General features: G+C 42.5%; 1 protein-coding gene and 1 long non-coding RNA gene across 3 annotated transcripts in view; one reads left to right on the forward strand and one right to left on the reverse strand.

Moving 5' to 3' along the window:
• The window catches only part of LOC143422636 (uncharacterized), a 134,988-nt gene extending 127,446 nt beyond the window's left edge, over positions 1-7,542 (forward strand). Inside the window, exon 3 of the long non-coding RNA XR_013101748.1 lies at positions 7,380-7,542. This is a non-coding gene — a long non-coding RNA (uncharacterized LOC143422636). The remainder of the gene's footprint in view (positions 1-7,379) is intronic.
• LOC143422625 (angiogenic factor with G patch and FHA domains 1) overlaps positions 1-12,306 on the reverse strand; it is a 28,830-nt gene that overhangs the window by 11,296 nt on the left and 5,228 nt on the right. The window lies entirely within an intron of this gene.

Consider the following 12,306-nt stretch of genomic DNA (forward strand, 5'->3'; position numbering starts at 1 on the left):
TCTCATACGGTTGGAATTCGTGGCATTTTTTTTTCACAAGCCCTCTCCGAAGACAGGAAATAAATGTCCCGATAATTTCGTAGCCGAGAGTGCGCGTGTCTCGCTTGACACGAGTTTCATTTCTGTTTCACGAACGTACTTTCGTTCCGCACAGGAAATACGTTGAATTACACGGGCGTAATCCATTCATAGAATGCAATGAACGTTTCGCTCGACAGTATCGTTCCGCCGCTCCGATTAAAATATTTGCAACGTGAGAATATTGCGTTATAACGCGATACGATCCCCGTTCATTTCACAACCACTTAGGGCTGCATTACGTTCACGTACCGAACGGGGATTCGATGCACGTCTAACAGGAAAACTCCTTCGCGATACCCGCCACGAATTTAAATACCGAACAATAACCAGGAAACGTTTCAGTTATACAAAATCATTCACAGGCCGGTTAAATCAAGCTGCAGAAATTCCACTGTGCAGAATCTTTTGCGATGCACGTATCGTGTTCGTTGCAATTAAGAGCGCGCTTCAAAGTACAATGGATCAATGCTTCTTAACCATGTCAAAGATTTTATGCATAAAAGATCATGTTAACTGTTTTAAATACCTGTGGGATATCAAATGTATCGGTAATTCTTAGTTTTAGTAAGCTAGATTAGTCATTTTATATTAATCTTCGTTCTGTTCAATTCAATATTTGTGTCACAATAAAATTATTTGATATTCCTTCTGGTTAATTATTCTGATATCTCTTCTAAATAATATTCAACAGCTGATTAAATAAAACTTTAGTATTGGAACAAATACTCACTGAACTGATCGGACATGCACAATCTACTTAAATTCCACGTTCCAACCGAACGACGCAACAGAATACAAACACGAACAAAAGCCAATAAAATGACAGATTTGCGTGAATTCGCGAGGAACCGGATGTGCTGGTGTATTCGTCAAAGGCGATGGGAAACCATGTGTAATGGAATCATTATACAATAGATGCGCACTGGCCAAAACCCGTCAAAAATAATACAAATTTCAATTTCAAGGAAATTCTTTGTCGAAGAATGTAATTTAATAAAACTAACAAAATAATTACTTTTCTGTATAACTTATTTAAAAAAAAAAAAGAAAAGAGTCCGTAAAAATAGAAATATTAAGCACACGATCGTTTCTTGAATGTCTGCCCCTTTTTTCATTGGTTTACAACATTGTGCACACACAGCAGACATCAATGGCTGAGCAATCTGACGATGCGCCCGCATGCCAAGCGATGCACCTATCTCCTCAGCGCAGTGATGCGTCATATGCGAGCCGTTTCAGAGATGGGATCAAGTTCAATACGTTCAATTCCAGTACAAAAGTTTCATTTTATGATATTTCATTACTACTCGTAACAGATAACGTTCTTCAACATACGTATTTCCAAAGCGTAAAACAGGGGATACCAGAATAATTGTCTCGCTAATGCGAAACGCGTAACATGACTGTACAACTGAAACTGACTTCTCATTAAACGGATGTCTGCGCTGGTAAATACCGAAGGGCTAATAAACGTAATCGCTTATCACTCGCATTTGTACCTCCGAGTGCTATCAAGCTTGAGAGCATTGGATATCTTTAAGGCAATCGAGCCGAGATTTGAAATAATCGTGGATGTTGCTCATAATCTAGATTGCGATGTTCATTTGAATTCAATATTGTAGGCAAACATAAATGAAACTTGGTCATCTCTGGTTGTACGGGATATTCGATCAATTCCAGGAGAAATTTAAAGAGGTGGTTGTAATAAATTAGGAATTTAGTAACCATTGCGAATTTGTTTAAGATGTATTTACAAGACTTCGACACTGCTGAGGTCTTTCAAATACAGCAAGAATAATATTCATCTTTTAGCTTTTCAAGGCTCCCTAGTCTCGAATTAAGAAACAGAACAGATATCCCATATCCCTGATCTCTCCTCCATCGATTTCCCTTCTAGAACTACGAAACAATTCGAAATAATCCAGCTAAACTCGAGTCTACGTACTTGCAATATGCTTGATCCCATCACTAGCAGAGTTTACGTTCGAGAGCGTGTGTAACGACACCTGCACAATCTCTGATCCCGTAGTGCGGACGCGGCGTCCCTGTCCGCCCCTATCGCGCCGCTTTCTTATCTTTCTCACGCTTCTCTCATCCCTTGCTATCGCTGTTCTACGTACGCAAGTTCGTGCATCATCATCCCCAGCGGTCTCTCGCTTCTGCTCTTTCTCAATCGCCTACTGTCTCAGAGGTACCACGAGGAAAAAGAGATACAGGAGCAAAAGGAAAGAGAAAGGGGAAGTGGCGAAGGGACCGTGAAAAAGGGGGTTAGAGAGAGGAAGAGAGAGAAAGAGAGAGAGAGCTGCACGATAATCGGGTACCCATGGTTAGTCAGCGGATCGGCGTCTAGACGGCAGGGACGTTTGTGTTGGATTTATTTGTGACAGTGGGTTCCCACCTGTTGCCTCCCGCGCCCCTTACGAAACGCACCGCTACAATTTCCCTTTTTGCCCTTTTTCCTTCCTCCTCTCTTTCACCTTCCCCGTCGTCCTCGCCGCCTTCTCTTTCCCTCGCTATTTTCATACTTGCTGTCGCATGTCCCTCTGTCCATATGCCATTATGCAAATGATCGATCGCCATTCACATTTTCTTGAATTTACGTGTACTTTGTTATAATATTCCCTTGTAATGTTCCACTATTATAGAGGCTTATTATATTCCATTATAGTTATAGTTTATAAGTATTCTGTCGTCCTATCATCCATTAATTGCTCGATTAAACGAAAGTATAAATCATCCCCTAATTTCCTATCAACTCAGCATCGTCCCCTTTCTTCCATTCCCCACGTACCAAGACTGTAAATCCATTTTAAGAAAAAGGAAGCGATCGTGCATCTTCACTCCCTAACTTTACGCTACAACAACAAAATAACAGTTCGCAACAGAATTTAAGTTCAACGCTAATCTCGATACCCTCCGATTATACCTCGATTTCTATCTCGAGAATTACCTGATCACGTTACACGTTCAATTGTGCACTTTGACGAAGCGCATTACGAATCGTTTATTGATGGCATTGAGGACAAGGAGGATGCCATCCCCCTCTTTCTCGTTCCATATTCTGAATCCGTTAGCGCACCATAAATCCTATGCATTCTCCATTCACTCCAGCCAGTCCTGCCTAGCATTCCCTCCGCGTGTTACAAAACAACGCGCGCAAAGGAGGACACCCGTTTCCTTCCCCCTCGTCGAATATCCCACCCTTCTACCCTGCCGCCCACGTTGAGCCGTCACGGTGAGGCACGCATTCATGCTGCCCCGGAGAATTAGCCTGTACCGCGAGAGAGAGAGAGAGAGAGAGAGAGAGAGAGAGAGAGAGAGAAGGGAAGAAGGAAATAAATAAAAAAAAGAGATAAAGGGAGAGAAGGGGAGAGACTATGGAACAGTGAGGGGGAGGCTCGCCCCGGGGAGATTAAAGAATGCCTCGTCAGTGACTTTGGAAATTTTCGACGTCTGACTGACGCAGCGGGATTTAATTTTAAGGGGCGATTCTAGACCATGGACCAGAAAAGCGACGTCTCCTTCGGAATCGTTTGCATCTTTCGAGTTTATAATGAATTCCCGCGAAAGGATTCTCCGAAATCCGTGAAATGAACTAAGCTACGGGATTTCAAATTGTACACCGCGCGTAATATTTGCCCGAGTTCTGCAACGCGCACGGCAATGCTGCGGCATTGCTTTGATCCTCGTCGGATGAACGATGCTGGGTACGACTCGACCGGTGGATGCTGCGGTCGATGATAATGCTCGCGTCTCGGATCTTTTTAATTGCGCCACGGAAAGTGGCTCTATAATACCCAGAATCAATTAAACTCGCATTCCATCGAACAGTCAGCTTTCCAGGTCTACACGGCGGTCCGATCCGAACGAGAACCGTTCAGCTGTCACCAGAAAATCAATGACTTATTTCTCGGTAGCCCGTGACTTTTCCACGCTATTGTACACCTCGACCTAAGTGGTATACGTTGATTGATGAAGTTATGTTAATTACGACAGAAACGGATACCTATTTATTTCAACCACGCGATACGGACATTTTCATGCGTTACGATCTAATAATGCTAATTTATATTCCACGCTCGTTGACCGTTACTCCCATATCGCGAACGATAATTATAATCAAGCGCATTACGATTTTTACGGCTACGATGTATAAATTTAACATGAATCTCGGGTGCACGGCCAGCAGCATTGGACTCGATCGGCACCGGCTTAGCGGAAGATTGATTTCGATGATGTCATACCTTCGCCCATGCATAAGTCGCCGCGCAATGAGTCCGCAGATTAAAAACCCGTACGCACGCGTTCGTGCGCGTTCATGCGTACACGGGGCTGGTGCATGCCGCGGATGCCTTCTGTCTGAGCTGAGTCTGGCCATGGTTTAGATGCGCCCCGTCGCAATGAGATAACAAAAAGCCAGAACCAATGCCAAAGGCGCCGTGGCCTGCTCGTCCTCCCCGGTCCTTTCATTTTTCCTTCTTACAGCCTATATCCGTTTGTCCTCGGCTGATCCGTTCTTTCATCATCGAGCTGAATTTTCAAGGGAGTTGCTCGGCATACCACATTCATCGATTTTATCACCGTTGATAGTAATTGGATTTGATGTCTACACGGTGTTTATGGCCTGGACTCTCGCAATTAAAAGAATACGAAGCTTTTGCACCGCGGCTCGGTTACGTACATTTTCTTGCTAGTTCCGTCGGGTGGAGAGATAGCCAGGCCCGACCTTGATACACCCTATTTTCTTTTTCGATCCGTTCCTTTATTTGCGCTCGCTCCGCTCGTAGTTGCGTGTACTATGTAAAACCGTGTATCATGCCTATTTTTAGAGGTAATTGAAAAAATCCGGTGCGTGTCGGTCAATTATTTTTCGCCACGTTGAACGGCCGTGATTGCGAAACGCGTCCACGCTTGGTGAATTATTGAACTTAGATCGTTCAAGAACGATCTGATCTTGCCTTCGATTGATTTCATCGCTTTGGTATTTTTGCTATTTTAGTTATTTTATAAAAGTACCGATATTTATGTTTGATTGGTGAACGCGACGTTTTTCCATCGATTCGGGTTAAAATATTGAAGGAAATCGGATTACTAAGAAGAAAATTACCGAGACCCCGCGTACGTCAGAATTACTTAATTTACTCCGTTCCCTTCGCCGCGAGCATGATAGATATCGGCAATTTTCTGGTTGGATGTAAATCAAATACGGATAAATTGTATAGTCGGACGGGGGTTTCTTTCATCAAAGTTTCTTTTAAATTAACATTAAATAACCCCTTATAAACAAATATCAGGACGGCGTAACCGTCGTAAAATATTGCTTTCAGATTTAAATTTATAATCACGACAAATCACGGCAAAAAGGCAGCGATAGCTAAATAATAGGCTCGGTTTAATACTTAATGTTAACGGTACGAAATAAACAAAACCAGTTTATATAAAGAATGCTGCGGATATATGGCGCGGTGTACGCCCAGGAACTCCGTACACAAAAAGGCACAATTACGAGCCCGTTAAAAATGGTAACCGAAGTAACTTTATGGGCACAAGTGTATAACATTAAAGTTACGGAAGAGCGTTAAAAATGTTGTCCCGTAATTTTCATAATTTACAGGGTAGACACAGATCGATGTATAAATTTCACTAAGTGACTGGCGACGGCTCTTTCGCTCGTCTTTTACCACCGCTTCCACCAGGTACCCGAACCTATCTTATACCCTACCAGACAAGAATATGAAACTGTTTTTTTGTCTTCCCCCTCCATCAATAATCGTCATTTTAATGTCTCTCTCGTGGTTACAAGTAATGGGTACAAGAGATAATCAGATGTTTCCAATTTGTAATTATAAGTGACACCTGAATAAAAAATTGTCAGTCATTCAACTATTATAACTTCGTAAAGACGATAATCCGATCACCTCGTTATATTCATTTTCCCCTCAAATATACCTTTATGTAAACTAGAAAGCATGACGCGAAAATGAAGGTAGTTCTTCCTTCGTGCTATCTTATTGCACTTTGAATGAAAATCACGCTGTGGGCATTAGAATAAGTCAAGGTACACACCATGATGGGAAATTATCCTTGTACCTCGCGTTTATTTCTGTCATGTATATTTCCCAAGGTAAATATACACGTGATAAAGGAAAACAAATTGATATTTAATTTTTTGCAATACATATCATCGCGAAAAGAAAAAAAAGATACGCTGATTAAAGGCGATGCACTTATAGTACGCACAAAACGGATACCATTCAGACGCGGTGCAGAAACTACGTAACAACTAAATGACCCGTAAAAGGACCGAAAGGACTGAATAACAACCACCCTATAAAGAGACTAGGAAAGCCGTCAGAAAATTGGCGAATAAGCGCGTACGTTAGCAGAACACGGTCAGGATTTATCGCCGTTGATCTTTGCCATAAACGATAATGCGTGTAACGTTCGATCTCTCGGGCAGGCTCGCGAATACTTTTAATCTATCGCGGTTGATGTATTAATTGCTCACGTTTGTGACTTATAATCGCGTGGAAGGCTCTCCCGCCGCTTTATCCGTGGGCATCGGGGGCCATCACGCTCCGAGGGGTTTATTAGCTGGGCGTAATGAAAGTGTCCGAATGCGTGAACGAGAATTTCCAGGAGCGAACAAGCGTGAAGAGAGCCGGAATAACTTTTTCCCTGGATCGCGAACGGAACGCGGAGGAGAGCCCTAAGGATCGCTCGAGCATGGAGATGAGTACGCCATGTTGCCGTTGAAGCCAGGCGGAGGCCGATCGGAGCCGGCAAAAATCGGCATATCTGCATAAACCTGCATGGCAATGAACGAAGATCGTAGATAAAGATTACGCACTTTTTCGCATAACTTTGTACCGTTCAGCCGTGGCCAACGCGGCCAGTATGTAGGATGACAACGACGAGTAGGAGAATCCGTTCCTTTTTCTACAAATCGATGTGGATGGACGAATTTCTACGCGACAGATGGAGTTCGACTCCCCTTTATACCTTGCTTCATTTCGAAAAGCTTTATATAAAGTCGTTGGATTGTGTGTCAGTGCTTAAATAATAATCAGATCTTCTGTTTTTCGTGATTTTTCGTTACTATGATAATGTACAATCCTAGAAGTGGTGCATTAAATCAACCGATATCTGAAATTGTACCAGAATGTTTTTAAAATCGTCGTTAACACCATCAGCTTATGAGAAATGCTTATTCTGATAACCTAATCTTTCCTCTATATCTTACATTAAAATGTCCTCTCTATTTCACCACAAAAGTGCACTGTTTTCTTCTTTTACAGTAATAGTTTCAACCCTCGTCTTCTATGGCACAACTGTTGACTGCTCAAGAGAAAGGATGGAATCGAAAAGCAGCAAAGGAGAAAAAGTTTTAACCCGTCAATATATTTGACCTGCACATAGTATGAAGAGTGGAAGCGATTTACAGGTCGTTGAATAGTCCCCCCGAGCAACATCTGATAAACCGATGGCTTATGGCGGAGAAACGACTCGCTTTGCGGTGAAATCTACGGTATCGAGAAAGGGGCGGGTTGGAAGGTCGGTTATTTGCTACTCTTCGGTAAGTAGCGGAAAGTCGTTTAGATCTTGGATTGCAGGAGGTGAAACTACTTTGTAAGAAATTGAAATTAATTAACCATGGCACCCCTGAAGGGGCGGAATTCTTCGAAACCACGGCTACAACTTAAAGAGATCTAAAAAAATTATTTATCACATCGTAACACATTTATTAATTATCGCAGTTCTATGTAAATTAAATTTTGTCTGAGATAAAGCATAACGATCGTGATATGAAAGAATGTGACGCGCCCAAATGTCGCCGCCATTTTAAATGTGCACTACTTAAAGTGAAATGACATGTAGTAATTTATCAAGTATGAATCGATCAAAAGTGAAGCCTGAAAGCGACGAAGGAGAAATGAACATGTACATATCTAATCAGGCAGAAAACAGCGATAAAGAGCGATAACAATTTCTTACTATCTAGTATTCGACGCGTACTTTTAAAGATCTACACATAAGCACGCTATTTCCCGATACTATCTGAATCTACAAATATAACTGTATAAACATTAAAGAATGAAAGCTAAAAGTGCCGTTACAAGTTTTTCTTTAAAAAACAATCTTTTCCGTGGTAAATGCATAAAAAGGAGTACGGGTTCGAGGAAACATCCCCGACGTAGCCGGGAAGCTTTTTTTCTCTCGGTTCTCGATGATCTCCCATGCGTTGTTCCGAATTCCAAAGACAATGGGGCCCCTCTGGGGCAACCGAGGGAGGTCGAGAGGCTGATCCTCGGCGTATCCTTGCACTCTGCTACCTCCCTGCATTACATAATATCGAAACGACCTTGCGTTCCGTCGTACCACCTGCGGCAGGACTGCACACGTACACTTGGTGCACGACTTCCGCTCGGAACCCTCTCCCTTTCTCTCACCCCGTCCTTCCTCCACCCCCCTCGGCCCCGTACGTTCCGCGGACCTCTTTCGCTTTCTTTTCCACCGTATCCGTCTCCATTCCACGCTCGCGCGGGTATTCAGCCCCCGTACCACCTTTTCCCTTCTTTTACCACTATTTTTGCTTTCGCCCAGGAGAAAAAGGGGCCGGTGGATGAATAAAAGACGCGCACACGGCGCACCGGAACGAGCTGGAGGAGGACGCTAGCAACAGGTTTTGGCGGACAAACAGGAGAGACGGGAGAGTCGCGAGTCAAGACCTACGATTCACTTTTATCCGGCTCTCCGTTCCTCTTTTTCTTTTTCACTTTTTGTTCCAGACGACTGTTGGACGTGGCGCGAATCAAAACACTTTCGATCTAGTCGATTATCGCGGGGAAGGACGAAGGCTGTTGGATGACGGAGATACATTCCTTGCGATGGGAATCGACGCCAATTGAAAACGGAACCGAAAACCGGATTACTTAGAAACGAGCTATGTTTAAAGTTTCGGGGACTTTCATTCGTTTATCTTATTAGTGGAAGTAAACGACATTTGCACATATCAAACGAAATGACATGGACGCAGTACAGCTTTGGTATAGAGGAATAAAATTCACGGATACTGCACGCTTTTCGTACATTTTCGAGCGAACGTTCGTTCAAAGTGTGCAAAAACCAATTCTATACGTCAAATTTGAAATTTTTACTTTTCTTTTTGGACTGGTTCCTTTCTGGCAAGACACGGCCCATTTAACCGGGCATATCGCATTTATTATACGCGAAACAAACTGTACTGCATTTGCTGCCCGTTAAGATGGCAAAATATGCACATTTCTGTCAGACAGAATAACGGCCGGATCGAAATAACCGGAATCCGCTTAAAGAATTCGAAATCTGCACATTTTCAATCCAGGAAATATAATTAATCAACGATACACGCTGTCACGCGATCGTCGTTATCCACGGCGACCTAAATCTTTGATTCACATTTAGAAAGTTGCTTTCAGCGTGACGCGCGGATATTTGTCGCAGCCTAGGGTGCTTTTCATGCGACACCCTCCATTATCGTTGGATCGAACCGTTTTATCGTGATCCATGGTTTCATTGCCGGTTTTATGTAACAGTTTCTACTCAGGAATTTAAGAAATAAAGAACAGTGATATGGAAAACACGTCGATATCGAACTGCTACAGTTTTTGCTGGCCGAGAATATTTGTTAAATTCTGAATCTAATGAATTTAGTTACATTGAAGCAGTGATTCTCAAATTTATCTAGTCGCAAGACCTTCATATAATTTTCTAAAAATTACAGCTATGCTGTGAACAACCCCTACCATTCTACTTTTAATAATACAACACATTGCCTTATTTATAAGTTGGATTATTTAAAAAATGATACTTGTACAAAATATTTGTAAATGCTACTTTCGAGAATCGTGCAATCGTGATACATCTTAATAGAAAAAGAAAAACGAGCTGTTTTAGTGCAGACTGGATATTTATACTTTTCAAAGAGAAATCGTAGTGAGCACTTTCAACGAAAGATTTTATGGAAGCACCACGAGTCTTCGTTCCCTCACGAGACTGTGTTGGATTATTTATTACGTCATTAATCAATCAGGTTTTTCCACACGGTACTGTAAAGCGCAAGCAGATGCAATATGGAAATGAATGTAAATCGTAAAAGGCACTACCGGTGGATGTTCACGCTGTAACCGTGAAATGGCTCGCAACAGCCGGTATACGCGAAAGTCCATAAAATGAAATTGTTGCAGCCTCCGGATGCGCTTTAAGGGTGCCCTCAGAAGCGCGCGAATTGTAACGCGTTACATCGATCGCGCTTCGGTTGCAATTGCTTAACGATCGCCGTTACGACTGAACTTTATAGTTCCAAATAAATCGTAAGCCTCCTGCATTATTTATAAGTATTCGACAGATCACTCAAATCCTCTGGAAAAAAGCCGATAGAAAGAAAATGTTGCATTTCAACTATTTTACTTATCACTATCTTACTAGAAATCGCGAAGTTTCCATTAAACGAAACTTCAAACAAACTGAATATTAGTCCATTAAATTAACAGTGGGAATATTCCCGCCAGAATAACTAGAAATACTGCAAAGATTAAAATATTTCCAATGGTTCACGTAAAAAAGAACTAGGTATTGCACGAGTTAAACCATCTCTAATAATCCCCCAGTACCAATATATATACCAATACAGTAACTTTATGCAAATGACACCATAATGAAACTTAACCTGGCCTAACTACTAAAATCCTACGTCAAACACGGAGTGCAATAAAATGTGTATCTACCCGTTCTATCGAATATATCTTATTAGGAATCGAGTTCGTTCCCTCCCTGAACGAGCTAATAATAAAAAGTAGCGGCTCGACCGGTGGAAGCACTCAAATAAACGAACCTACCGAGATTTCATTCGGTCAGATAGGACACGCACCCGCCTACACCTGCTAACGGCAGTTTCATACCTAGCGACAATTTTATGCTTTATCGCATGCCCGTGGTTTACTGGCAATCGCTATTCGAGGACTTTACAATGTCTGGTTTACGGACTGTAGAAGCGAACGCACGGATCCACCCTCGAGTAGGGCCATCCCCGTCTCCGTTACGCCTTTCTTCTCCCGCGTTCTTCGTCCCTTCCAGGATCGCGAGCGTGTTTCTAGTTTACGATGTAGGTCATACAGACCCGACAAAGAGAGCCCGCAAGATATATAGGCGCGCGTAAACACAGACGGTCGATGTAAAATTGTAACAGCCGGCTGCGATGTAAAACGGCTAGACGAAGGGTAGAACGAATCGCAAGTTTGATTCCGTTTTTTATTTTATCCACGGGAATGCAGCTTTTTTTCGGTGAGCAACGTTGGCGTATCGTAAAGCGAGGGAATACTGACGGGCTTTGCCATCATTTTACGATGCAACATAAAAGGTATAAACGTTCAGACGTGTTTGTTAGTACCTTGTTATAATATTATTCATAACATTTTTGCCATTGCACTTTCCTAACACATATTATTAATTTCCTTGTAATATATATAAGAATAACCAAATAATATATATGTGAATAACCAACCTGCTTCTAATCTGTTATTATATTAGTATTCCTATATCTTTGCAATATCCATGTGAAAAACATAAGCAAATAAAAGAAATAACTTGATGAAAAAAATCGAGACACCGTACGTATTTGTAACCACTCGAATATTAAGTAAACGCATGCAATCGCAACAGCTATACTTAAAACTGTACATTTCCTCCCGTAACGATGGTGCAATAAAAATCGACTCCCTTTTCCGCGTCACGAACCTCTGTAAATACCAACGTTTACCATCAGTAAAATTGCTTCCTGCATTTACAAGCGGCAAAGACAAAGCCGGCCGGCGCAGTAAAATATATTAATTCCGTCGCACTCGTTAACGCCGGAAACACCGTCTCTGATACACAGTACGCGTATATGCGCGAGGCGCGGCATGCATCGCGATCGTACAACAGTGATGGGGGTCGAAGGTGTTTTACGAGCAAAAAAAAAAGAAGGAAAGAAAAAAGAAAGGAGAAAAAACGTGGCGCTGAAGAGAAACGACATCCGCGGACGGCGAGGATCGCGACGCGGGGGAGGATTGCAGACAAATTCGCCAGAAAAACGTCGGACATCACAGGGATAAAGGTACAAGCAAAATTAGCAGACGCGCGTCAAGGTACACAGAGACGAGAGAAAACAACGGTCCCTCACCTCCGCCTCACCCAGGCCATACCACC

Source organism: Xylocopa sonorina, chromosome 4 (genome assembly GCF_050948175.1).
Source record: "Xylocopa sonorina isolate GNS202 chromosome 4, iyXylSono1_principal, whole genome shotgun sequence".
Lineage (NCBI taxonomy): Eukaryota > Metazoa > Arthropoda > Insecta > Hymenoptera > Apidae > Xylocopa > Xylocopa sonorina.